Here is a 27441-nt window from a genome sequence, read left to right as displayed (position 1 = left end):
TGTTCAGCTTGGAGAAAAGGAGACTGAGAGGAGACCTCACTGCAGTCTACAAATTCCTCACAAGGGGAAGCAGAGGGGCAGGCACCAGTCTCTTCTCTCTGGACCCAAGGGAACAGCATGGAGCTGTGCCAGGTGAAGTTTAGGTTAGATACTAGGAAGCCTCTTCACCCGGAGGGTACTTGGGCACTGGTACAGGCTTCCTAGGGAAGTGGCCACACACCAAGCCTGACAGAGTTCAGGAAGTGTTTGGACAGTGCTCCTCAGGCACATGGTGTGATTCTTGGGGCTGTCCTGTGCAAGGCCAGGAGTTGGACTTTGATGATCCTTGTGGGTCCCTTCCAACTCAGAATATTCTGTGATTCTGTGATTCTTCATATTATTTTAAAGTTAAATTTTCATTAGATAATTTGTTCTTACATTTCCCAGTGTAGCTATTTGTTCCACCTTGGTGTAGCTCCAAGCAGGGAATATTGCTGCAGACAGAGCTTCAGGAACCATTTAATTTAACCTCTCTCAGAGAACAGGGAAGGTATAACAGTTAAATTGTACTAGCTAATAATCTCTGCTATCTTCCCCAGTACAGAAACAACCCAAGGAAATGTTCAGGAAAATAAAGCTAATGTGAACAGATCGCTGCCTGTGTACTTACTTTCTCTCCTCCTCTCCTCTCTTTGTACAGAAAACCTTCAACATGGAGGCAGAGAGCCCTGGGCTATTAGAAACATGCAAATTTAAAGCAATCTGAATTCAGTTTGTCCCTCACTTCTCTGTTCATCTCTTCTATTACTTATCACAAAGTAATTTTGCAGGAAAATTTAGCAACACGGAAAGACTGCGCCAGAGGTGGCAGCTTCACCCCAGCTGCCCAGAAAGCCAGTCTTAAAATACACAATACTTGTAATAGCTGGTTAGTCTGAGTGCATTATTTGGGTCTGCTCTTCTTTGTAGACTTCCATTCTTAACATGTTTTATGTCAATAATTCATAACTCAAATTACATTAAAAATTTGTCAGCATATGAACAGTTCAAACAGCTAATGAATGTGCAAATCAACTCTTACTAGATAAAGAGTATTACAAAATGTGCTGCCAAAAAAATAGGATGAAATTTGCATGTTGAAATATTGACAAAGTCTTTTAGTTTGGGGTCATTAATAAATGACAGACCGAGACTTTGCAGAGGATCAAGATGACATTTTACAGCAGATTTCAAAGCTTCAAAATTGATCTTTGTTCCAAAGGAGACTATTTCAGTATTACTGAAGAAGATAAAATGCTGAGAGATGGAAGTGTGACAAGAGAGTACATTGATGACTCAAAAGTAAAAAAAAAAAAAAAAAAATTACAATTCTGACATTATTAGTGCATTTAAATAATTTTAAAAATTAAACAAAAAAAATCAAAAAAAATTGAAATGTTGTTCCAAATATATCTAAATTGATTATTTCAATGTTCTGAAATAATAATCTCCCCCTGCAGCTTTCATCCAAAATAAAATTTTGATATCAATTATTCTGCTAAATAATTCTGCTAATAACTCTGCTAAATGCAATTTTAATTTGCCTTATTTTCACTGTCTCTTAATTTTACTGACTTTGGTTTACACTGAATGACAATTCATGAATCTCATTAGCAGAACGGATTATGTTAATTTCTTTCTATTTCAGAATTCAGATGCAGTGATGTAAATTTTTTTAACTCTTTGGTTTTTTAAGTATGCAATACCAAATCTGTGGACACAGAACAAACTGTTCTGTGTCTACTACTGAAGGTGCTCCTACCATATAAAAAATCTCCACTCCTATTGGAATATTTATTATATTTATATTTGAATACTTATATATTTTTATATATGCTATGAAAAATGGCTTTTATGTTATGATTACATATTTAAAGACAAAAATCAATTATAATTATGCTGTAAAAGACTGAAATAGAGACATTAAACAGACCTTTGGATCAAAATGTAAGGTTACAAATATAGCATATGTAACATTTCATGTGATTTCATTCAAAGCACTCACATAGTGTTTAAGTCCAATAGATGACAAGTTATATTAAAAGAAATTTCTATCCCTCATATATTTCCCCACTAGTTCGTGTAAGGAAGAACTTCATATTTGTTTGATGAAGTCAGAGAAATGCCACATAGAGATTCAGGGTTCTTCATATAAAATATGCAAATAGCAGCTATAAAAGATTCAGGTGATCTGCATAAAGCACCCTCAGGCAAAGTTCATTACACCTTAATGGAACCAGGAATTTTTAAAAAGTCCCATGTGCCCATGTTTAACTGCCTGAAATAAACCAAGAGGTGAACCATCCAATACTGATTCATTTCCTCAGTAGCTGTTTCGCTCACGTAAAGACTCATACTGAAGACAGAATTAGCAAGAACCCAGGATGCACTGCAAAAGGCACCGCAGCAGCATCACTAAAGGATCTCCATAGCACAAAAAATGTTGGTTCAGGCCTTATTTAGGAGTTTACTGATTCTTACTGTGCCTTAACGATGCAGGTCTACCACCATCCTTGCTGCTTGTGAACATCTGCCAACCACCTTGTGTTGCAAATTGCAAAATGCTTTCACAGGTGATGTTCCACCCTGTTATGGGCAACGAGAGCCTCTGACCCGTTGAGGTCAGAGGGGAGGATGCCTTAGTGCTTAGAGAGAATTTAGCTGCTGTTGAACTGTCCACTCACACATGTTGAGAGGTTTGAGTGAAGCCATTTTCAGCCTTCTCCTGAGTCCCAGGCTCTAGGCACCTTTGGCCAGAGAGAGCTAGTGTCACACTGCATTTCTGCCTGCCCAGCAGACCTATGCAGAGGAATTGCATGGTCTGTTCAGCCTGGAGGAGACTGAGGGGAATATATGACTTCCATGTGAGGGGAAGTGGAGGGCCAGGCACTGATCTCTTCTCTGTGGTGACTAGTGACAGGACCTGAGGGAATGGCCTGAAGTTCTGTCAGGGCATCTTTAGGTTATAAATTAGAAAAGGGTGCTTCACCCAGAGGGTGGTTGGGTACTGGAACAGGCTCCCCAGGGAAGTGGTCACAGCATCAAGCCTGACAGCGTTAAGGAAGTGTTTGGTGGGCCCATGATGTGACTCTTGGGAATGGTCCTGTGCAGGGCTAAGGGCTGGACTCAATGATCCTTGCGGGTCCTTTCCAACTCAGTGTATTCTTTGATTCTGTGACTTGTCCTCCCTGAGTATCTTGACCTCTACAATACAACTGAGGCCTTGATCTTTCTCGATGTTTTGTTTCTTGTCTACAGAGGTGGGTAAAACAATATGCTTCAGCTGTATTCAACCTTATACTGAGATAAGACAGCCATAAAATTTATGTATTTTTTTTATTTTCTCCATACTTCCTTTCAGCCAAAGAGATGCAACCAGCCTGAGAGGGATAGGTCTTTAGAACAGCATTGCATAGCATAGCATAGCACAGATTAGAATAGAACAGCGTGTTTCAGTTGGAAGGCACCTACAACAATCATCCAGTCGAACTATCTGACTACTGCAGGGCTGACCAAAAGTTAAAGCATGTTATTAAGGGCATTTTCCAAATGCCTCTAAACACTCCTCACCAGTAGCCCTGCACACCCTGCTGCTCCACGAGCAACTTCTCCTCCCCAGGAGAGGGAGTGTTCAGGTGCCACTTGCCCAATATTAATTTACTAGTAAGTTTTCACATCCACAAATTGGCAAGCGGCTTGAGCTGAGGATAACATTTTCACACAGTATTTGCTGACAGCCTGAGTGTGACAATTACTTTTGTTTGTGAATTTGGTTTGTTACCTCAGTTGTACTTTGGTTTTCATTGCCTGAAGGATACATGAGGCTGCATGATGAAGTAAGTTGCAAAATCAGCTACATGAAAGTGGGAATAATAAAAGGCCTCAGCTAATTCAAAAGTCTTTTCACAGGGAACAGGTCAGCAAAAGACATAAGTTCCACAGTAATTGTGAAGAATGTAACAGTTAAACAATATTTGATTGTAAAAGTTAATTAGGAATTACACAGTTCTGTATTACATATTGAAGATTAATCACAAAGAAAAGCAAATCAAGAAATACTGAATAAAAATTGCTACATTTTCCCTTATTTGCTCAACACTGCAGCTCAAATAAAGGTAAGATTGTAATATTTTGGAACTCACTATAAACTTATCGGAACACTTTGCTTTAATTGATATCAGAAGTGACAGATCACTTTAGACACTGAAGTGACATAACAGTGACCACTTCAATGTATAGTCCTTGCAAGATGTACATTTGGGGAGATTCTACACTCTGCTGTTATTACTCAAGAAAACATGATAAAGAAGGAATTGTAGTATTTTTTTTCTAGCAGGTACAATTCTGGACTTCACAGTCCCTATGAGAAATCTTACTTCTAAAACCACTGCAAATAGAAATGAGAAAATGTGCCTATTTTCAGGTCTGCCTTCAAGTGTATGGCACCTTGTTTCTGCTACGGCAGTGCCAGTGGGATCTCCACCCTCTAACCTGAGGAGCATGGTGCTGATAGCCATACTGTCAGCTCATTGTTGTATTCTCCATGTCCATAAGCCAGCAAACCTCAGATGACATTGTTCCTTGAAAGAGAGATTATCTCTCTTTAAAAAAGTCTGAGGCTGAATTTAAATGTATTTATTTGCACAGTGGCAATAAGGCAGCTGATGACTCAGGGAGGTGAAGTCCTGTCTTTAATGCCTTAGTCCAAGTGTGAAAGAGGAGACTAGCTTTTATTTGACTGAAAGTGTTGGCTGCCATTCTGATGAAGAGTCACTCATGGATTTGCTGTGTGGAGAAGGGGAAGACAAGGAGTATTGTCAAAGTCATGGAGCTTCCCATCAACAGTACTCTCTGAGCCCCATGCTTCTTGTTGTACCATGAAAGAGACCATGTCCTCCTCTCTTCCTCCCTTACCCCTCTGGAATCTCACAACTCACATCTCTTTCCCTCCTGAAGCCTACAAAATATTGTTGAGGCTATTTTGCTGTATTTAGTTGCATTTAAGATACCTTTGGGCATGCAGTGATGAGGAAAACAACATAGTAGCAGCAAAAGCAAAGGAAAATAGCTATTACCCGAGAACATCTGTTTCTCCAATTGTAAAGAAGACTCGATTACATTCTATTACAAGGACTGCACCAGCCATGCTAGATGAAATTTGCCAAATGTATCATCATCTCAAAAGAGGCAGCAACTTGACTGCTACCACTAAACAAGGTGACACAGTCCAGACAGGGCTAAAGCAGCTTCAGATAGAAGAACATAAGAGCAGAATTCTCCAGATCTACCAGTTTATGGAAGAATTTAAACTTGCGTATTTAAGACTGGTACTTAAATGAAAGTCTGCCCCTCTGGTATTTTAGACAGAACATGATTTTATGAATTTTCATTATATCTGTGGTGACTTGTCAGAATAAACTTGGGAACCATCCTGCTATGGGAGCCCCGGCCTGGCTCATAGGGGACACACTAACTGTGATGGATGGGGAAAACCATTGTTCATGACTGTGCACGCCGCAGAGGAGCATGTGTTTGGGAGATTCTATTAATGTGGGACACCAACCATGATGGACATATTTTTTTTCCTCATAAAGGAACATGGATGATAACCAACTCAGATGGTAAAAGCTTTTACTCACCACACTCAGTCAGGGTCCCATGTCCTTAAGTTCCCATAACCATTGCCCATGACAATTTAGAAAACACTCACACCACCACCCAAAGACAAACTTTGCCAAAGATCTGTAGTGAATGAGCTGTGTTTCAGACAGCTGGATCGTGATGCAGGGAACCGGTGAAAGACTGAACAAGTCAAGAAAAGCTCTCCAAGCATGGACTTCCCTAAGACTCCTCAAAAATAACTATGCTCTGCTATGCCAACAGCATTTGATCCTATTTTAACTAGAATTTTATTCATAAAAGCCAAATGGAACCCTAAGAGATTATCCTAGCAATCATTACTTGTTCAGATGCTGAGATCACTGACTGGAGAAAGCAACAAAAGGAAATCCCCTCCTAACTGGGAGACATTCCTTCCTCCACCTCTGCCAAAAGGAAAAAAAAAAAACCCAGGTTCTTTTTCAGGTCAGTAAGTCTAATTGTCGCCTGAGTGTTTCCATGTTTCCTGTTTTATCTAAACTATGTCTATGAAAGCAAAGAACAGGTTTTGAATGGGAATATGGCACAAAGAACCAGAACCTTCTACTGCCTGTATCTAAAGCATGGATGGCAGAGGTCTCAGTTGCCTTCCTGAGATTTACACACAAGGAGGAGGTCTTTGGCCTGAGTGAGTTACCTCAGTGAGATCTTGTGGGGCAGCGTATTAGCACTGAGACCTTGGAGAGAAGGGCCAAGGGACACTGGAGCTGAAGCATTGCTAGAGAAATGGACTCTCTGCAGAAAACAAACACTCTTATTTTGTTTTTCTCTACCATTTCTTCATTTACTCACACATGGCTACTATGTGTAGGGTGAACGTTTTTTTTTCCTAAAATGGCATGTCTGATGAATTAAATTTAGAGGTGGGAGATGAATATGACTATAAATAGTATATGTGTTTTCATAGAAACAGTTCTATAAACAGAGCTAGAAGAGTAATAACCTTGATTCAGAAAGCACTTACTTAAATCTCAGTAGGGTTTAATGGTACTCTGAAGGCTCTGCTGTACAAAGCCATTACAAGTGATGTTGTGAATGCACAGGCATATAAAAGATTGAATGTATTCGGCTTATGAAGGCCTTCTCATCTTTTCTTGAGTTGTACTACTTTACATGAAGCAAACCTCTAAGGAGACCATTCTTTCAGGTGATTTTGTTGGCTACATTTACTTACAAGCTTTCTGTTTTACATCACTCCCTGTCCACCGTATCCTGAAAAGCAAAAATCCAAGATAGAAACTACACAAAGATCTGGGTTAGACTGAGTAATACATTCTAGAATACAGCTACAAAATTATGTATAGGATTTCAAGAAATGTGTCACATTTTCAGATCCTTGAATGCCAAGTGATATAAAGTATTCAGACGAGAATTTCTTCCTGCACATGTGGAGATTTCTTATTTTTGGAGAACCACCATATAGAAAAAACTTTTAATATAAATGAAAAGAAAATTTCATTCAAAATGCAAGCAGTGGGGGCAATTAAAAGGAAGTAAATGTGTAATCAGTGAATCCAACTTTGGCCTCTCTAAAAAATTTTTTGTGGAATTGTTGAACTTACAGATCCCATTGAAACATTTAAATTTTTTTCCTCCTCCTTAAGACATTCATCATGAACTGCTAAAAGTAAAGGATATGTGTACATAAGTTCACTCCTAAGCACCTATTTAGGAATGACAAATATGTTTTTTTCCAGAAGAATGCCTCATACCCCCTTCACTTCCATTAAAAGGTCTGAAAAGCCATAGATATTGCAAAACTGAGTAAGAGAACTCATGTAAGCAGCTCCATATTGCAGAACTATATATACACTCATATATAGTCACAGTTGTTCTTGTGTCAAGGAGAAGTCTGATCGTGCTTATATAATATGCTTAGGAGAGACTCTTAGGAAGGGGAACAAAAGATTTCAGAATAGCTGTACTTCTGTTCAGTTACCTGGTGAGAAAAACATCGGGCTGGAATTCAAGATACCATTGGGTGAGATTGGGTGAGTCACGCTGCCCAGTGACTCACAGAATTAGGATTGTGAAACTGATTTTACCTGGGTCAAGAGCAGAATACAGAAGAGATACTCTTACTCTCATTCCTGCTGGGGGAAAAGTGCCCAGTACTGTTGTTGCAGAACTTAAGGAAGAAACTGAAGACTGACGTAATTCAAGACTTAAAAGGAAGTCAATATTCACAAGTTAGAATGCATTTAGGATGAAGCCATTGGACCTATTTGCACATGCATCCAAAATGTATATAGACATACTGGTCTGAATCAAAATACTGGTGTTACTATCAAAAAACCCCAAAACAAACAAAGCCCAAAAAGAGCTCTATAAATCATATCTATTGATAGTTATCAAAATTTGAAGCTTCTGTTCAATTAAGAATATTTGTGCTCATATGAGTCCACCTACTGTGACTGAGAAAAATGAGAAGGGTGGCCACTTTATAAGACAGTATTTTGTTCTTCAGTGACTAAACTGTTGAGAGACTGCATACATGTACTATATGATCTGGTATTTGTACCTGCCTTGCAATTTTGAGATAATCCTGAGCTGAATCAAGAGGCATGACCAGTAGGACAAAGGAGGTGATTCTGCCCTTCCACTTTGCTGTCACAAGCCCCCACCTGGAATGCTGCATCCAGCTCTTGTATCCTCAGCACAGGAAAGACATGGACCTGCTAGAGCAGGTCCAGAGGAGGGCCACCAAGATGACCAGAGGGATGAAGCACCTCTCCTATGAAAACAGACTGAGAGAGGTGGGGTTGTTCAGAGGAGGTGGCTTCAGGACGACCTCATTGCAACCTTACAGTACTTGAAGGGGGCTTATAATAAGGAGGGAGAGTGATTTTTTACATGGGCAGACAGTGATAAGACAGGAGGTAAGGACTTTAAACTGAAGGAGGGTAGATTAAGATTAGACGTTAGGACAAAAATCTTCACTGTGAGGGTGGTGAGGCGTTGGAACAGGTTGTATAGAGAAGTTGTGGATGCTTCATTCCTGTGAGTATTCAAGGCCAGGCTGAAAGTGGCTTTGAGTAACCAGGTGTAGCGAAAGGTGTCCCTACCCATGGCAGAGGGACTGGAACTAGATGATCTTTTTTGTCCCTTCCAACCCAAAGCATTCTATTATTCTACCACTATATGAATTAAACAAAAAAGAAAAGTTTTAAAAATTTATATGGTTACTTCATTTTTGCTTTGCTCAGTACATAGACTTTCAAAATTACAGAACAGATACTCATCTTATGAAATGTTTGAAACAATTTTGAATATTAAGTTAAACTGATCAGAAATAACAGTTAATGCTGGTTTTCTATAAAAATTGTTAATGAAAGTAAGCTCTACACAAAATCTCTTCTCCCAAACTATTTAGATGGTATCCATTTCACAAGCCACCACTTTCTGCAGACAGTTATTTAGGAAAAAAATTTCAATGAAAAAAATTTGGTTTTTTTAGGAAGAATTTAGAGGTGTGCTCAGGTTCTTAGTATCACCTGTGTGAACAATATAGATGTGATTATTTTCAAATAAGGCTGTATATATTTTTAAACTTTTTCTAATTGTAAGCAAATTTTTTTTCTGAGTATTTAAGGAAGATTGGGGCTGAAAGATCTAGAAATTTTGTCCCTTAAAAGTAATTGTTTATTGTTAGATTTTTTAGTGATAAACAACAAGCAAGACAGTACCATTTCTAAAAGACGGCTTCTTGGTTATACTATGACAACTATTTTGCAATTTTAAGTGTTCTTTCTTAAAAAAAAAAAAAGGTGAAATAGTATTTATTGTCTATAAATGGCAAAAGTAACACCACCCACATACTACAGTGTTTATTATACAGTTCTCTGCTATAATTCTGGTACAGCCTCTGTCTTGTAAGTAACTGTTGGGAGTATTTTTTATATATATTGTCTTTCAGTTCTTAACTTTTCCTACCACATACTAAAAGTACTATGAAAAATCCAAATTACAGACTCATAGAATCATTAAGGATGGAAAAGACACTCTAAGATCATTGAGTTCAACCATTAACTCAGCATGGGTTCTGACTCTTCTTTTTGGTATTTTTTCTTGTTACAGTCAGCTAAGTGAAATGTACAGTCCAATCATACTCATCTGCAAATTTTATGTCCCTTTATAAAGTACAGTAATTTTTTCCATGGCTGTACTTATTATCGACACATTGCAAATGCAAAATCTGATGATGAGAATGAGAAATAGCCTCATTTCCTGTAACAAAAGCAGTCCATTTCAGGAAGGATGACTTACTCCATGTTCTTCTACTGCTATGATTCCTGCTGTTTTGTCCTGCCCTCTTCTTCCCTTTTCTCTTTTAGTCATAGCATTAACATTTATGATGAGTATAAACAGACCATATTTGGCAATAGCAAGATCTAGATGCCTTGCTTGGAAATATATCTCCAGTGTCTGCCTTTGCGGTTTGTTCCTTCATTAGATACGCTTCTAGCAGTTCTGATGGAGCAGAGAGGTCTGTCTTGTCTGGCTCATAGGAATTCTTTCTTCCCCTGTTTCTCTGTGACTCACTCTTGATTCTCATAAACAAGATAATAATTTCTGTTGATAATTACCTCCAAAATGTATGTGTAAATACTTTTGCATCCCAAGCAGCCTTAAAATGAAATGATACTTACCTTTAATTTTACACCAATGAATAATTAAAATTTTAGATGTCTATTTCTTTATTCACGTTTGTAAAATTAGATAAGATGTAACCAATCACTGTCTAATCCCTTTTTTATAATGTGCTTTTGTTAATAATAACAGTGCCATTAGAAAATGTGTTCCTTCAGGATAAACAACATCTGCTTTGGACCACTGCAGGTAAGTACAATGACTTCAAGAAGAAAAGGAAGAAACTGGTTAATGAGAAGTAAGACCCCTTAATTGCAGAGACATTAAGACGTAATGTGAAGAGTGTGCTTTTTGAACTAGTATAATGAATTTAGAGGAGCTAAGTCTTGATCTGTTGGATTTGCATGGCAAGGCTTTCATGGGGGCAAGGGTGGACTTCAGGAGTGACTTCTGTGAGAAGATACCAGAAGCTTTCCCCATTTCCAGTACAGCCAATGCCAGCCAGTCCCAAGGTGGACCCACTGTTGGCCAAGGCCCAGCCCATCATCAACAGTGATAGCACCTCCATGAGAACATAGTGAAGAAACGGAAGAATTGCTGCATCACAGCAGCTGGAGAGAGGAGTCAGAAAATGCGAGAGAAACATCTATGCAGATACCTCCAGTGAAGAAGGAGGGGGGAGGTGCTCCAGGTGCCAGAGCAAAGATTCCCTTGCAGCCCATGGCCTGGACCAGATGACAACAGACACAGCAAGCCCTCAAGCCCAGAACTCTGGAGGAACTCCAAGGACTGTACATGCTGCGAAGAAGATGAAGATGAGAACAAAGAGGTCCCAAACACCCTCCAGACCCAATTCCTGAAGGGGCATGTCAGGGGGCAGAACGGGGCAGAACCGGGGATGGACAAATTGGGATTGGATGGACCTCGTTATAAAATCATGAACCCTCAGAACCACTGTATGAGGGTGTGCGTGTGGTATGTATTCCTCTAGGCCTAGGGACTCTGAAGGATCTGCTCTCTTCATCATCTCCTACACTAAATTGGCCTGGAGTCTTTTTCTCTGCAGTCTTTTAGGCAACAATGGTGAAGAAGATTGTCCCCCTGCAACTCACGGGAGTCAAATGAGGGAGCAGAGATCCATCTGTAGCCTATGGAGGACCCCACACCAGAGCATGGATGTGCCCAAAGGAAGCTGTGGCCCTGGAGGAAACCTGTGCTGGAGCAGTCTGTTCCTGAAGAACTATCCCCACACTAGAGTAGTACATGAAGGACTGAAGCTTGTGGTATGGATGCAAATGAAACAATGCAGGCTGAGACTTTTTCTTTCTGAAAGAGTAGCACAAATGTGTGATCCCCCATGGGTTTGGGTAGAGAAGTGTTGTCAGAGTGTGTGATCTATGTCAATACCATCAACATTACTGTGGTGAAAATCAGAATTGTCCTAGCCCATGGCTGGGTTATGTTTCTGTCAGTGCCAACTGAAGGGAACTCGACTATGAATGCATCTCAACAGTACAATAATATAAATTCTATTTTTGTCAGGTAGATATGAGAGAAATGAGATTAAATGATGGCTCCTTTTCCCAACAGGCAAAATGGAAAACCAGCTGAACTGTTAACTTTTTGTTAAAGAATCTCTTATTTATTTTCTTTGGCTGTCTTGAAGAGAAACACATACACTTAAAATATACCCTTCAAGTCTGAAGAAAAAGCGGGATTGTAACTTTGTGATACGTGTGATTAGCGAGCAAAAGACAGAAAATAACAGTGGATCCTACATGGCTCAGTGAGTAGTCTCCCTACTCTTATTTTCAGTATTATATGACTCAGAAAATTCCTATTCTCTTAAATTCTACAGTTCCATAGCCTGAGATGCACTTTTAACAAACTCAGAATGACAAGATCAGCTGGACAGAGAGTCATTAGAGTGCAAAACCAGTGAAAGTTCAAGTGAATGTGAAAGTTCTTCTACAATTTGCATTAAATCCATATGCTACAGTGAGTAATAAGCAGAATTTTAACACATGTACAGGAACTAAAAGAACTGATTACTAGCATTAACAAGCATTTCTACAAGATAATGATTCAGGTTTTTCAGAGCTATTTGATCTTTGTTTCAATTAGAAGAATAGAAGATATGCTCCCAGCATTGAAATACACTGCTGTAAACAAACTACAAGATAATTTACAAATATTCCTTTCTTGTCTGTGCCTAAATAAGTCATGATCAGTCATATTCCCACATGCCTTAGCTACCTCTGCCAAGTTGGCCTGAGGGAAAAAAAGTATTCTGTAACTCTTCTTTTGTAAAAAGGGACAAGGCAAACAATTTGGACTTACGGTTCCCAAAAGATAAGATGAATTTTCTCTAATTACTATGCCACTTCCTGTCAAACAAAATTTGCTTCACTCATGCTAATGCAAATGTATGTGTGTCTGTAGTTTCAGAGTGGCACAAAGGACTGAACGTGCATTTCTAGGCTACTTATCTCAAAAAAAGGAGCCAGTAGCACCAAAAAACACTCAGACAAGGGCAGCAGAATGATTAAACACAAGAACTTCCAGAAGTGGTATGACAAAGTAAGATACAAATCTACACTCTATAAAAGAATTACAGATGGAAGGTGTAATACGGGTCTGTGTAATTAATAAAGGACAGACACGGCTTAATTGTTCATTGGCTTTTCAGGTATGAGATCCAGAAGCAATCAAACAAAGGCAGAAAGAGTCAGGTTCAAGAAAAAAAGAGCTGATGAGTCTTCAGGCAGTTACTTGAGGAATTCATTGCTGAAGGATTTTGAAGATGCTAAAATTATCTATTGGTTACACAGAAGATTGGATGAGTTTATGAAATGAAAACCCAGAGAGGATTCCAAAACACAGAGAAACTGTATCTGGCAAAGAAAGACTGTGCACTAAAACTGGATTCTGGGAGAGTACTACATAAAACAATGGTATATAATGGTAGTCTGTTACTGTACTTCTGTCTATAAACAGACATTTTGCCACTGTTAAACACATGCTATTAGGCTTAAAAAAAATTAGATGCAGGCAGTAAGGCTGTGACTGTATTCAAATCAGTTGAAAAATTTCCAATCATGTCAAAACGGCTTATTTTCTTCACATACATTATTATCTATTTTCTAGGTTGTAATCTACTACAGTTCACAAGTTCATTGTGTTACTTTGCACAGATAACGCATACCCTGTACTCAGGAAATAAACACTTACATCTAGAGAAAGTAATAATACAATTTTTACAATAGTTTGAAAGAGACAAATTATCAAGATTAGTTGACACTTCAAAAGGTAATCTTTCGATTGTTTTTATTTGAAAAAAATTGATTGTTTTTATTGCCCAGCTTCATCTGTCTGTTCAAGTAGAGTATATTCATTTTCAGAGATCTGTTCTAACTATTTCTTTGCTTGGAGTCTCTCCTACTTGACTGCCAAGACACCGACTAGTTCTTGGCCTGTGTTGCTTCTTATTCAACAGCTAGAGAATATTAAATATGATTAAGAATTTTATATACCTAAATGCATGATACATTTGATTCTCAAAAGTTGCCAGGACCGCTGTAGTTCAGCAATTACATCGACAATACATAGCTGACTTTGGTGTCACACAGATAATGTTATTTAAGGCTCCAGTGGTATTATCATATTTTGTTTTCTTTATGTTTTCCCAGGAAATTTTAAGCACATTCTCATGCACCCTTCAGTTTCTTTCATGTGAAGTCTCCAAAATGGTATATAGTAAAATGCTCCATCCATCCTCTACTGCCAACACTCCAGTAAGCCAGTTTGTCCCACCTCTCATAGTGTCTCTCAACCCTGACTGCTGCTAAAATACCCAAGACATTACAACTATGCAGCAGCTGAAGTAATATCACAGAGGAAGGCACTAGCAAAGCAAAGTTTGACTTATGTAGGCTGGGGTTAAGGAAATGATAAATAAATTCATAATTACAGGATTTTTGTTTAAATGTGCCAAAGAGTATAGGTCAGAAAGCAATGCAGAATTAACATGTGTATAAGTACAACTACACTACAAACGCAACTCAATAGGTCTAGTTATTCTATAGCCTAAAACCTATTGTTTCTCAAATTACTACTACCCCTTTCAGTCATCAGCACTAGAAAATGACAAAGCAAGTGATTTTTGTAACTTTTTGACTCACTGTGATCTAGCTTTATTGTATCACTCAATCTTTTAATCTTCTACTTCCAGTCATCTCTTTCCCCATCAGCAAACCACAGTTTTATCTACTCCTAAAACCTCTTTGTAATCTCTTCAATATTTGTCTATTCCCCAGTGTGCTTCCTCCTAGTCTCTGTGTTTTCCTTGAGCAGCTTCTCAATCTTTTGAAATTGAACAGTTGTTAAACCTTCTTTCAAAATAGTGTTAATTACTACTGTCTTCTGTTCCCAACTCAAATCCAGTTTACACCTCTAATCCTGCAGAAACTTCTTTCCTTTTTTTTTTTTTTTATAAAACTTGAAATAGACAATTTGGAAATGTCCTCTCCTTGTTTTCAGCATTATAGGAAACTTGGGGATGCCTGTACTTATCTGTTTTACTTCAGTCATGTTTCTGACCACTACTAAAAGCCCAGAAGACAGCAGAAGAAAAGGAGAGAGAGAAACCTTGCACTTGTTACCTTTTTTGCAACTTCAGCCCTCTGATTAGAAACAGATTCACTGTAAGCAGTCTAGAGATATTAAGCTACGATTATTTAGGATTTCTCACTCAATAATGGACTTTCTGAGGTTGTTGCAGTCTCTTGTATACCTGAAGACAATGATTTTCCCCAGAAGAGGACTATTCAGTTTCACCGCATTGGCATTCAAGGCCTAGACAGCTGAACGAGGAGTCCCAATACCCTCAGGTTTGTCTGTGTTCTAGCATTTAGACAGACCTTGGGTAGTTTGGGGTTTTTTGTATGAAACTGTGAAATAATTAAGATTATTAAAAATGGAATATATGCTTATAAAACAACAACGAGATAAGAGTAAGCTATTTGAGGAAAAAACTGTGAAAACATGTCTGTGAAAATCTATCACCCAATCCATGAAGAAAAGAGCCTGCTTTATGGACCTCAGCAAAAATGGACTTTATCTGTTTCTCAGAACCACTGCTACTGAGTTCACTCGAGCTGGCAAATCTATTTTGTGTGCAGCTTTTGGCTATCATCTTAATTTCTGACCTGGCAATCGAAGTCAAATCCCCGTATTTTATTAGTAGCACTTAGAACTTACCTTTATTTGATCTGGGAAGCTACCAGTTTCACTGCATAAGTTACCAGCTAGCACTGAAAGGCAGTGGATAAGTTATCTGCAGATGATAGATACTGATGATTGATGACTCAGGCTTTGATCATATACACCATTTACACTTTTTTCACTGTGTCTGTATCCTCCTCCTTTATTCTTACACTTCTTACACTTAAGTGCTGGAGATCACAAAAGATAATCAGCTCCAAGGCTTCTGCTGCTGCAGTGACCCTTTGTAAAACCTCCACGAGGATCCTGAAGGATCATATCACAGATTCAGAGAAAGGTTCAGGTTGGAAGGGACATTAAAGGTCATCTAGTTCCAATCCCTCTGCCATAAGCAGGGATGCCACCCACTAGCTCAGCTTGCTCAAAACCCTATACAACCTGGCCTTGAACATTTCCAGGGATGGGGCATCCACACCTTCTCTGGACTACCTTTTCAATTCATATTATGTAAACTTTGGTCTCTACACTCAACAGCAGATTTCTGAGGAAGTTTTGAAGCAGTGTAGCACAAGAGTATCCTGTCTCCTTTCAGAAGTTTCCCCTGACAGCTATCATGCGCAGTTCATCTAAGGATCAAACAGTTAAAAAAGTTTTTGTTAGACTTACATGAAGCTGAATAATAGACTGTTGTGTTTTTAATTGGATGAGTTATTATTTCTACATAAAAGTCTACCAAAAAAATTTCCTTCTGGATAACAAACAAAGTGAAAGATAATGGATCAGTCCTGGTCAAGCCGTACTTGCTACTAGACTTAAGAAAAAAATTCTTTTCTAGGAGCTGTATCTGAGTTTGCACAGTGTTAGGGCTGTCAGCTGTATGGCCAGAAATTGCTGGCTTTTAAGAAGCCTCCACCTTCAGCTAGTCTCTAAACTCATGGGGAAGGGAACTGCCTACAAATTTTCCATGTCCTGGTTGCCATTAAGTTAAATTCACAGCTCTTCTCTCTTTGGGGTGGCAAAGAAGCCATACCTGGCCAAGAGCTGGACTCAGACACATAGCATTTAAATCATATAAGCAAGTGCAGAGAGAGGTAAATATTCACTGCCAACAAGATACAAATATAACTCTGCAGTACACACACAATATAGATACTTTAATAGGCTGTATTCCTGATCTCTGGGTAGCTCTTCTCTTTCACTCACTAGAGCAAAAATTAACCTTTCATGTGTCTCAGTCACAGAGTGCACATAAATATCTCTCTATATATGTAAATATACATGCATTCTTCTGCTACGTGTGTATATAAAGACATGCACTACTTGTATATATGCACAAAACTGTAAGTATCTATAAGCATATTTTGGCACAGAATACAATTGGGGCATCCATAACTATGGAAACCATTCACATTATGAATGCAGACACTATTATTACCTTCAAAATTATCAAAATATAAATAGAGTTATCTGCCTTTCCTATTAAACCTGGTAGTGTAATACCCACATTGGAAACTACTACCGCGGTGTTTTGAGCTACTACTCAAGAATTATTGAAATGTTACAAGATTTTAAGCAAAACTGAGGAAACTGAACATAAATTTTGATCATTCCTTCATAACACAACAGCCTGTTTTCATGGTTGACATAAGTAGATAAAATGTTGAAACTATTTTACCTTAGGTTCAATAAAGTATATGTGATCTATTAGAGGTATTAATAGTAGCTTGAACACATTTAATATATAATACTACAGTAGAGTTTTGCTTATAATAGAGATTCCAAGACTGTTTTCATTCGATGTGCTATACCCATGAAATGGCAATCAGTTCTCTGGCAATTCTATAAAAAAAATGTTCAGAACAGCTCCTGAATGTTTTACAAGCTATTAAAAGGAAATTTGATTTAAAAATTGCACGTGTCATTTCCTACTTGATTGTCATCTAAAAGCAAACTTCCCAGCAACAGAAAGAAGCAGGAATTCTTATAATCAGATGCAGTCAGATTTTAGTTCTCATCAACTATAGCAGTATACTTAAAAGAAAGATTCACTGCTTCCCTCCATGAAGATTCAATATATGAGTCTGTACACTGCAACAGAAAAAAGTACTTAGACAGGGGATGGAGAAAAATGTGTATTACACAGGACAGATGCAGGTTGCAACCATAGCAACGATGGCAAATGTTTTAGGACTACATATTTTTCTAAAACACTCAAGAGTGGCAAGATTTTGGATTAGATTCTCCACAACTTGTAATTGCATTGACTGCATCACAGTGGAGAAGTAGACACAATACATTTTTCATAAACTGCTAAATTATTGAGAAGAAACAAGAAGCTGCCAGAGCATTATAATTCTCTTGAAAGCAAGGGGACAAATTTTCAAAATTACATTTTCCATGTGAAGCAACACATGTATGATTGATGAGAAGGCACAATTGTTTCATTTTGTATTTTGTAAAATTTCATATAAGTGTGTTAGAATTTCAAATTACTTTGACAATTACTATCATTTTAAATTCATCTGTGATCTTCATATTTCTCTAACACCAAAGAACACACACAGTAGCAACCTACAACAAATATATAAATATTCAGGAAAATGTCTCATACTAAGAAGAGGAACAAAGCCAACGCTTAACAAGAAGCATCCTCTGAAGCTCTGCTTTCAGTAGAACACCAAAGCTTCTTTACGCTTGAATACTTTCTTGAATTAAGGTTAAATTACAAAACACAGATAGAATCTTATTTCTTAAAATGAATTCCATCATGCGCTGACCATAAAGCTCTGCTATTATGAGTTGTTGATTGATTTAGGTAATTTTTATTGTAGACTTTCTTTTTCATAGGTTTAAGTAAAGTGTTAAAATAACAGTAAATAGACAATTAGGCAAGAATTAGGCAAGAAAACACTAATGGAGTAAGATAACTAAAATGCCATTTTACCCCACTATATTGTCTACCAAACCACTATGTTTCCAGAAGAAAATCAAGCCTTTAAATATGTCTATTACTTAACTGTCAGTGGGAGTATGATGGGCACAAGCTAACCTATTTGAATGCACTAGTGTCTCTCAATTGTCATGGTCTTCATTGATGCTTATTTATTTACGTGATTGCTTTGAAATGAAAAGGCCTCTTGCTCTGTCCATTCTATCCTCCTCGAAGTCATACTCATGCCCTTGCTATCTTGCCCAAAGTCAGCAAACCTTGGTTTTAAGAGAAGCCTGGTTGTAAATTACCACTGAAAAGAATTATTAATCAGCAATGACTCTTCCTGAAAATAAGGACCCTGACATGTGGGATTCAGGTAGCATAATTTACTCAGGATGACTGAGATGATTTCTCAGGATGACTGAGAAATCCTTCTTTGATCCTAACCCATCCTTATAAATCCAGCTTATGCAGTCAGTTAGTTCAGTCAGTCAGTGCAGCTCTGAGCCTAGACTAGTGCCTAACCAATGAAATGCAACCCAGCTCTCTGAACATCCCTGCTTCCTTCCCCTAAGGGCAAAATCACACTGAAAAGAAGGATGTTTCAAATCTCTGCTCCACCTGCTTGTTTTAAGTCTTGTGAAAGAAGAAAATTTTAAATTAAAAAAAAAGTAAAAAGAGTTATGTGAAAGTTTAGTTCTACATAAAGACATTGCAGCAAAATAAATGTAATCATCTCAAATCACATCAGTACTTGGTACCACTGGCATCAGTGCGTAAACAAATATGCACAAAGTTAATATCACTAAGTTAAACAATCATTAACAAAATATTTTTATGTAATTGGGCAGACAAAAATATTATTTTTCAATTGCTCTGCACTGACCTTGATCTCTTTTACAAGAAAATACGAGAGTAGTTACAGCCCAGGCATTAGTGCAGATACCTACCTATGCCATCAATTTGCAATATGTGATCTCTGCGCCATAGGTACCAGGTTACTTAGTAGTTTTGAAAAATTACTACAGCACATTCTTCATATTAGACTTAGGAAGCTTTATTAATCACTATGTGACACGATAAAGTGCTTCAGTTTAAAACATTTGAAAAAAAAAAGGTGAGACACAGATTCGATAGGATAGGAATCCAAAACACTGACAGCCAAAGCTGGTTTGTCATCCCAATTTTCCCTTATTACAAATAGGAAAAAATGCACCCCCTGCAGAGGGCAATTAATTTTCTTCAAGATAGGTCATATGAATCACCGTCTGAAGTTACCAAGTTCTTTCTAAAGCCTATACAGACTCAGAGGTTATGGTGTCTAGATGAATTCAAAGACAAGCAGTTAGTTACTGCCTTTTGAGTGACAGTTTTGTAGCTAAGAGGCTTAAGGCAAATTAGCCAACTGTTCTGTAGGCAACTTGGTTTTGGTTTTATTTACCAAAAATTCCTTATGTAGGGAGTCTGCTAGCTAGTTAATGCCTCTATAGGGAAAGCATATGTTTTTGAAACTGATGTTGTTGCAGGTATAAATGTTCTATAGAACACACCAAATTTGAAAAACAAACTCACTATGCCAGCATAAACAAGTCCAAGGGATTGATTGCAGCTCTCATCAGTTTCAGTGATTACCATCAAAAATGAATGTCCAGTATCTCTCCCAATCTAAAAAAAATGGTGTCAGTATAAGCAAAACACAAATGGGATATTTTAGTTATTTTCCAGTGGAAGATAGGAAGGATCCATGTAGCAATCAGTGCTGAAGCACAGCTGAAGCGCTGATTTTGAAGTGTTAATTAATAATGAACATTTCCACATGAACAGCAGTTAAAACAACGTCATCATTGAGAGATAATTTCTGTTGTAATGATGTGTTCGGTAGACCAAGCTACACTGTGGCATTGGCAATGCTGAGAGCATTTGAAGAGAGTCTGTGTTTGCTTTCCCTTGCTCCACAGATGCAATGTGTTCCCTCCAGAAAAGAGACACCTTGCACTCGCAGGAGGCAGGATGTGAGCACCCAGAACTGTATGTTCTTCTTTTGCAATAGCCCAGCTAACACTCCCATTTCCCTTGGCACAGCTAGAAGCTGTATTTCAGCTACCCAATGCAACCATAAACTCTTCAAAACTGTGAGAAGAGACAACGGGATATTTAAATTCTACTGCAGCCATCTGTTATTGTTACAATATCTACATCAATATCATGAAAGTCAATAGGACATTAAGAGACCTTAGAAGAAAACCATGTCTATTTATTGTGTTCTCTGAAAATAGTTATTTGGGGGGGGGGGAGAGGAGGGTTGAGACCACTAGGGTAAGGTTCTTCTTGCCTTACATCAGCTTGTGAAATCAAACAACAATCAGCAAAATCAAATACCTGATTCTTTCCACTCAATGTCAGGTATAAATTGGATGGATTAGTTTGTTCACTAGAGGTTTCTGTCTCTCTCTAGTGACTATACAAGGAACGTAAGCGATTGGTGTTTATAGCTACAGTCAAAATTGTGGGGGTTAGGTGAAAAATAAACAACAGACCTTTGCTGCAAAAATCCTTTCTTAGAGCTTTCTAAATTTGTCATAAAAAATGTTTTTTATTTAAATTACTATACACAAACGTACTGGGGGTAGCCTTAAATCAGAGCTAATATGATCCTCTATTTCTGCTACAATCCCATTGTTCATTCCTTTACTCAAAAAAGTAAATTGGCCTGTTTTACTTTTATAATTGGAAGGACAGTAGCAAATCAATGCATGGAATAAAATATTTATTGACAAGATGAACTACATTTAAATTACATCAATTTTTAGGAAGAAAAAACACAGAAGGCGATATAATTTTCATTGAATGTAAACTTAGTGCTCCATCTTCTTAGTCCAGTACTCTCAGGTCTGACAACGAACTGCTACTCTCCTAAAAACATCTGTATGGTAGGGAATGCTACAAATATCATCTTCAAAATAGAGGCTTTTAGTATTCTTCGCTTGATTTAGAGCATCACAGAAGGAACACAGGCAAAGGTTTGTCCATTAATTTAATGAACACCGGACGGTATTGATTTCCTAGGACTGCTAACTTCCCCTGATGTGAGTGGGTACTTTGATTAAATGATGGTTAAAGGGAGAAAAAGAGAGAAATTTCAGTTCCCAGTCAGTCTCATGCAAAGTCTACTACAGTAAGGTCCTTACCAGCAGAATGCCTATATCACTTCATAAAGAGTAAGCAAAGCTCTCAGGCCAGGTAAACTTCTCTCTAATACAGAGCTATGTTAATGCTCCTCTCATGCTCTATGACCTGGGTTAATAATCATGCCCACTACTCAGCCATCACTGAGAAATTCCTCGGGCTCTTTGGCAGCAGCTGTCTCTCTCTCACAGACATGAGAACCAGACACCTGAGCTGAAAAGTGACAAAAGTTTTAAGCAGTTATTGACAGTTTGCATAAGACTCTAAGTTTTGAAGAATTCTGTGTAAGGAAACTGGATTGCAGTGGTGACAGCTGGCAAACTTACAGAAGGGTACGTCCAACAGGCAGTTCCGAGTTCATGCTATTTACAGATTGTTAGCATAGCACCTTGGAGCATGTGCATGTTTATAAGTATGCATGTTTTGGTTTGTTTGTTTGTTTGTTTTTTCTGAACGTACATTTTAGCCTGATGATTGCAACCATTTGTCCTGGATCTACTGACTTCTATGCTTATTCAACCTTTATGATGTACTACTACAGCCTGCTCTGCACAGTAGGGATGCAGCTAATCTAGCTTAAGAAGAAAGGTTCCTTGTCTTGGCTCTTGCTGCATAGTTACAAAGACAGGATGCTTGTTCTGGTATAAAGGAGACAACAAAATACAGAGGATGGTTTACTCTCTGCTTCTGCTGCCTTTCTGTCTAAGAAAGGAACAGAAATACTACAGGTTCACCTTAGTAGCTGACAAATAGTTACTTCATGTCAGTTCAGGCTTATCACAGATGTAGCCACAAAAGGATAGCCTGTATGCTACAAGACCTACATGAAACTGATGTCCTCCTACAGTGCCATCTCTAAGTCAGCTGAACTGCACTTTGCAAGACTAGCTGGCACAAGGACATGAGGAGCCTATTAGCTGTTTTTCCAGTATGGTCTTAGGCGTGAATGAAGGTAGAATAAGATTTACTATTCTCTGATCCAAGCAAGGATGTATTTGTAGACCTTAAAACTGGTATCAGAAGAAATCACTTCAAAAACCAAACCAAAACAAACCAAAAAGATCTTGTGTATCCTGGAAAACCAGTGTGTACTCAGCTAGGACCAGAAGACCTTAGGAACACCACCACATGGCTTGGCTGCTCAGTGACTGTCCATGCACCAGTGGTGGGATGAGGGCCTTTGCCTCCTGGGCAAAGGTTGATTGCTCCTCAGAAGTTTTCAATGATACAGGGAGAGTATCTACAGAAGAATCCAACAACCCCTGCCTCAGAAAAGCACAGTGAAAAATCGCTCTCCATCTACTGTTACCCTTTCTACCCATCAAATAATATACCAGATAATTTTACTACAATATTCAAATGGTTCATCTGACAGGCACAAGTATGCCAGAGGCTTTTGAGATTAATGCATTGAGCACAGACTCAGTGACCAAGCAATTGCAGAAGCTGTCACAGACTTCAGAGATTAGGTTTGATCAGTCCATAATCATAGACAGATCTAAAATTTACTCAAATTCAAGGAAGTTTTCCTGTCCCACTTCAGCCCACATTTGCTGAAAAACAGCTTAGCTGTAAAAATCCTTAATTTTTATCCAAAGTTCTTTTCAGTTTTTGTCTCACACCAGTCACGATCTAAATTAGAAATATGTAGTTGTAAAACACTAGAGGAAATACTTCAAGAATTTAAACCAAAATAGAAGTTTGAAGGGAAAAAAGAAAAAAACAAAACCAAAAAAACCACAACCCACAACTCCAAGAAGAACATGATACAACAGATAACTCATTTATTTGTTCGTTTTGTCTTCATGGCACACTGAAAAACTTTTAATTCACTGCGCAAAGAAATTATGTCTTATTTTCAGTTGTTCCTCTTGACAGTCTCAAATTCTATTTGACTGAATGATAAAGCACCTATGAAGGATTTCTGCACAAGTATCTGTTACAGAAAGAAGATTTAATTTGCTCAGCCTTTCTCTTTATTGACTACATAAAACTACATTAATTAATACAATTTTAGTCAGGTGATTTGTTTTTTTTTTTTCCCCACAGCAACAAATCCCAGTGGATGTGAGAATCCTGGAAACGTTGTTGCTGGTGTTATACTAACAATATGCTACACTACCTAAAGTAGTTTCAGTGTAGTAAAGTAAGAGTAAGTTTGGCCTTTGGATTCAGGACTTCTAAAACAGGTGGTTTCTGAGATTTTGTTTGTTGTCACAAAACATGGTGATGGAAGACTGATTTATACACAAAGGTTTACGTTCAACCTTCTTTCAGTAATTAAAAATATAATTGAGAAAGTAACCAGAATATAACCCACCACTACTTAAAACTAAACAGAAGAAGTAATGATAAATCTGATACTCATAAAACCATTAAGTGTCTGAACAGAACAATGCTTCATCTGTTCTTCTCTGCTCTTTCCTAAAACAGAGTCTTATTCCTGCTGCTATGTTGCCTTTCTGTAAGAAAAGTTTTGATGACTTAGTCATTATTTTCAATATTAATTCAGTCCCTTTAGCACTAATTACCAGCATCACCAGAGGCAGGCAGAGTTGCCACACAGGATTTTCCCTGTTGATTCCTCTTCACTCCAGTGACTCAAATCCCAGAAAAAGCTGCCATGGGGACCAGCATAGGGACAAGTCTCAGGAATTGGGAGAAGCAGTCATGTACATTTTCCCTTGTCATTTAACTCAGTCAACATATACACACACATGCAAAGGTGAAAGTTAATCCCTTAACAGTTTTCTTTATGTCTGCCCTTTAATATATAGTTGGTGGGCTTTCCACACTGCAGTAATGCAATTCTACTGTCACCTCATTGCTTGGAGCCCAACGTTTTCAGGAGATAAGCAAAGATATCTCAGAAAGATAATCAAAATCATACCAGATCTGTAGTGACCTCAATTGACTTAAATTTCAGTTAGCAGTATTTGGCTCTAAATAACATGAGATAAGAAGAAATGGAATTTTTTTCTGGAGCTATTTTAAGGGCAATGACTACTATACATAGAGTCAGAGTAAGTGGCTGAAGTTAAATTTAAAAGACAGACATATTTTTGTTTTGATGTTTCCAAATAAAGTCTCATCTAACAAGTCTGAACAGCTGATGAAAAACAGGGAAAAAAATAGTAAAGAACTCAATCCCTATGCAAACAAAACCAAGATTTTTCACTGTAGAAGGCAACACCAAAGGAAAACCAAACTGTGTGGTTTCAGCTATTTTAACATAAAAGGACAAAGCTAATTTCTGATCTTGCTTGAAAAAGGGATGTAAACTCAGGTCTTCTGTAAATCCAGAATTTCTGCTATTCTAAGACAGGTCTAAAGCAGTCTCACTCTGATGCCTGGCTTCTCTGACTGTACATAAAACTCTCGCTTATGTGAATGAGGTTACATTAATGGGAAATTCAGTATGCTTGCACAGATAACCTTGATAAGCTATACAGGTCTGGGCTTTGGAGCAAGTAACGTAAACACTGAAGCATCTATGTCGCTGCAGTACAATTAGATTTGAAATGTCAAGCAGACTGGACTTAGAGGTGCATTAATGTTGGTGTTTACCTTAGTTTGTAGAAGTTAAACTATTTCCCATTCTGTCTATACTTAATTTTATGGAAAATCTCTATGTGCACTGTTTCTTATAAAGAGAAATATTTCTTTCTCAGATTAAAACAAGATGCAATATGTTACTGTTTTCTTTTTTTGAGGAGTACCCATTTGCTGTAACAAAAACACCGACTAGAAAGTGTTTTTATTTACTTCCACCTAAAAGGTGTTGTAGCATTGGAAGAGCCATCTCAAAAGTCGTGCTTAGAGAAATATAAAATTTGGTTGCCATGCTAACAGGAAATCACTCAACTGAGTCCAGTAAAACAAAAGTCCATAAATGACATTTCCTTGTAAAAACAGGGAAATATTAGATTAACAAGGAATGCAGGTTTTGCCAGCTGCAGACAATTTCGCAGATGCATCTCCTTGTAGAGGGGTGAATTTCTGCCGGCATTTAAACCTCCAGAGCATCAGCTGCTTCTTCCCAACAGGACCATGGCTTATGTCCCATCTCCTCAAGAATCAGGACCTTGCAGGTGTAAACTCCACGCAGGGATGAACCCCACTAGCCCCTTTCTGTGCTCCGTGAGTCGTCCCACGGCCCAATTCATCCTCCTCTACTCCAGCCACCTGCATCCCACCGTCCTCCAGGTCCCTCAGGGACGGCTTCCTGATAGGACCCCTGACAAAACCCTTCTCTGGAGGGTCCCTGCACACTGCGCCGGCGGCGAGCGAGATCCCCTCGCGGGGGCACCTCTGCGGGGACACCCCAGCTGGGGTTGCCAGTCCCGGGGGACAGCAGCGGCAGCCTCGCTGCACCCCGGCTCCGCGCCGGCACCGTGGGGAGCACCGCGGCGCGGCTCCCGCACCCCACCCGTGTGCGTGACATGTGAACTCCCGCTCTGGCGCTGCCGGGGGCCGCGGTGCGCTCAGCGCCGTCCGGGCCCGCGGGAGCCAGAGGGGCGAGGCCGGGCCGGCGGGACTCCCACCTACGGCCACCCTCGCCCGTGCCGGGCGCAGGGGGCAGATGCGGAGCCTCCTCCGCCCCCGCGGAGCGGCCCCCGCCCGCTCCCTGGGACTCTCGGGCGCTCCGCTATCCTGCAGGTGTCATCCAGTGACCGATGGATGCTGCTTCCCACGGCAGCGGCTGCTAGGGAAAAACATGTTTATTACATACAAGAGAAAGGAAGAGATCCTAATGCTCCTCTGGACTGCCACCAAGGGTGTTCACGATGTCGTTTTATGTTGCTTGCGTTGGCACAAAAAGTTACCTCAGACAGTCCTAGAGACTTTTTTCTTTTTTTTTTTTTTTTTTTTGTAAGAGGAACAAAAAAGTAATCAAAAGCTCAGAAAGAGAATAGATCAAAGGAACAAAGTTGACGCGAACTTACTTGGTTTAGGTGTTCGCGATGACAGCCGGCATCTTCCGTCAGCAGTTTTAATAGGTCACATTTTCCCATGGAAGTTGTACCCTTTTCAATCCCGTTTGCAAATTAAATCCTTTTAGAAGGTGTCTGTTTTATTTCACTGGCTGTCGTCCATCTCATCCACTATCCTCGTTTTTTACTTTATTTTCTCCATGTTTGCCATACATTCAGGCTCTCTCGGACGCACGCCCACGAGTCAGCGGGTGCCCATCACCTCCGGCCGGGGGAACCGCGCCTGCCGCCGGGCTCCGCTGCAACAGATGAGGAGCAGGTTCTTCCCCGGCTGCTTAGTGCGACGTCTCCTCGTTCCCTCGGGGAGCCTCATGCCGGCTGTAAAAAGTAACAGCTCCTCCCGATGCGGCGGTCCCCTCCGGAGCGCAGGCTGCGCGGCGCGGCGGGGGAAGAAAAGACACCGAAATACCGGCAGAAGGAGCGCAGAGCGGCACACGCCGGGGTTCTCCGTCCTCGCCGCTGCTGCTCCCTCCTCGGCCGGCAGCGAGCTCTGCCTCAGCGGTCGCCCCTCCGCCCGCCCGCCCCCGCCGCGCTGCCCCCGCGGCCGCGCCGCTCCCTCGCCCGCCGCGCCCGCACCGCCGCGGCCCGCCCGCCTGCGCCCCCTGCGGGCGCGCCGCGCACCGCGCCCGGCTCCGCGGGGCTCCGCGCAGGGGACGGCCCCGGGCGCTCCGCCGTGCGGGACTCACCGGCTGTCCCCTCGCCAAGAGGGAGCAGCGAGAAGGCACCCACTGAGAACACGCACCGCTCGGGACCGCTCAGGGGCGGACGCAGCAAGGAGCAGCCTCGACTCTGGAGAAAGTTCGCTGTCACATCGCTCCGCATCTGGGAAAGCCCTAACCC

General features: G+C 39.7%; 1 protein-coding gene across 1 annotated transcript in view; it reads right to left on the bottom strand.

The window, feature by feature from the left end:
- The window catches only part of TRPC4 (transient receptor potential cation channel subfamily C member 4), a 134823-nt gene extending 107778 nt beyond the window's left edge, over nucleotides 1-27045 (bottom strand). Inside the window, exon 1 of the mRNA XM_050331615.1 lies at nucleotides 26554-27045. The gene's annotated coding sequence lies outside the window, so the exon portion shown is untranslated. The remainder of the gene's footprint in view (nucleotides 1-26553) is intronic.
- Between the last annotated feature and the right edge of the window lie 396 nt (nucleotides 27046-27441).

The sequence above is a fragment of the Myiozetetes cayanensis genome, unplaced genomic scaffold (genome assembly GCF_022539395.1).
Source record: "Myiozetetes cayanensis isolate MyiCay16 unplaced genomic scaffold, myiCay2020 scf5-8, whole genome shotgun sequence".
Classification (NCBI taxonomy): domain Eukaryota; kingdom Metazoa; phylum Chordata; class Aves; order Passeriformes; family Tyrannidae; genus Myiozetetes; species Myiozetetes cayanensis.
Note: the sequence above shows the minus strand (reverse complement) of the source record. Positions and strands in the feature narration are given on the sequence as shown.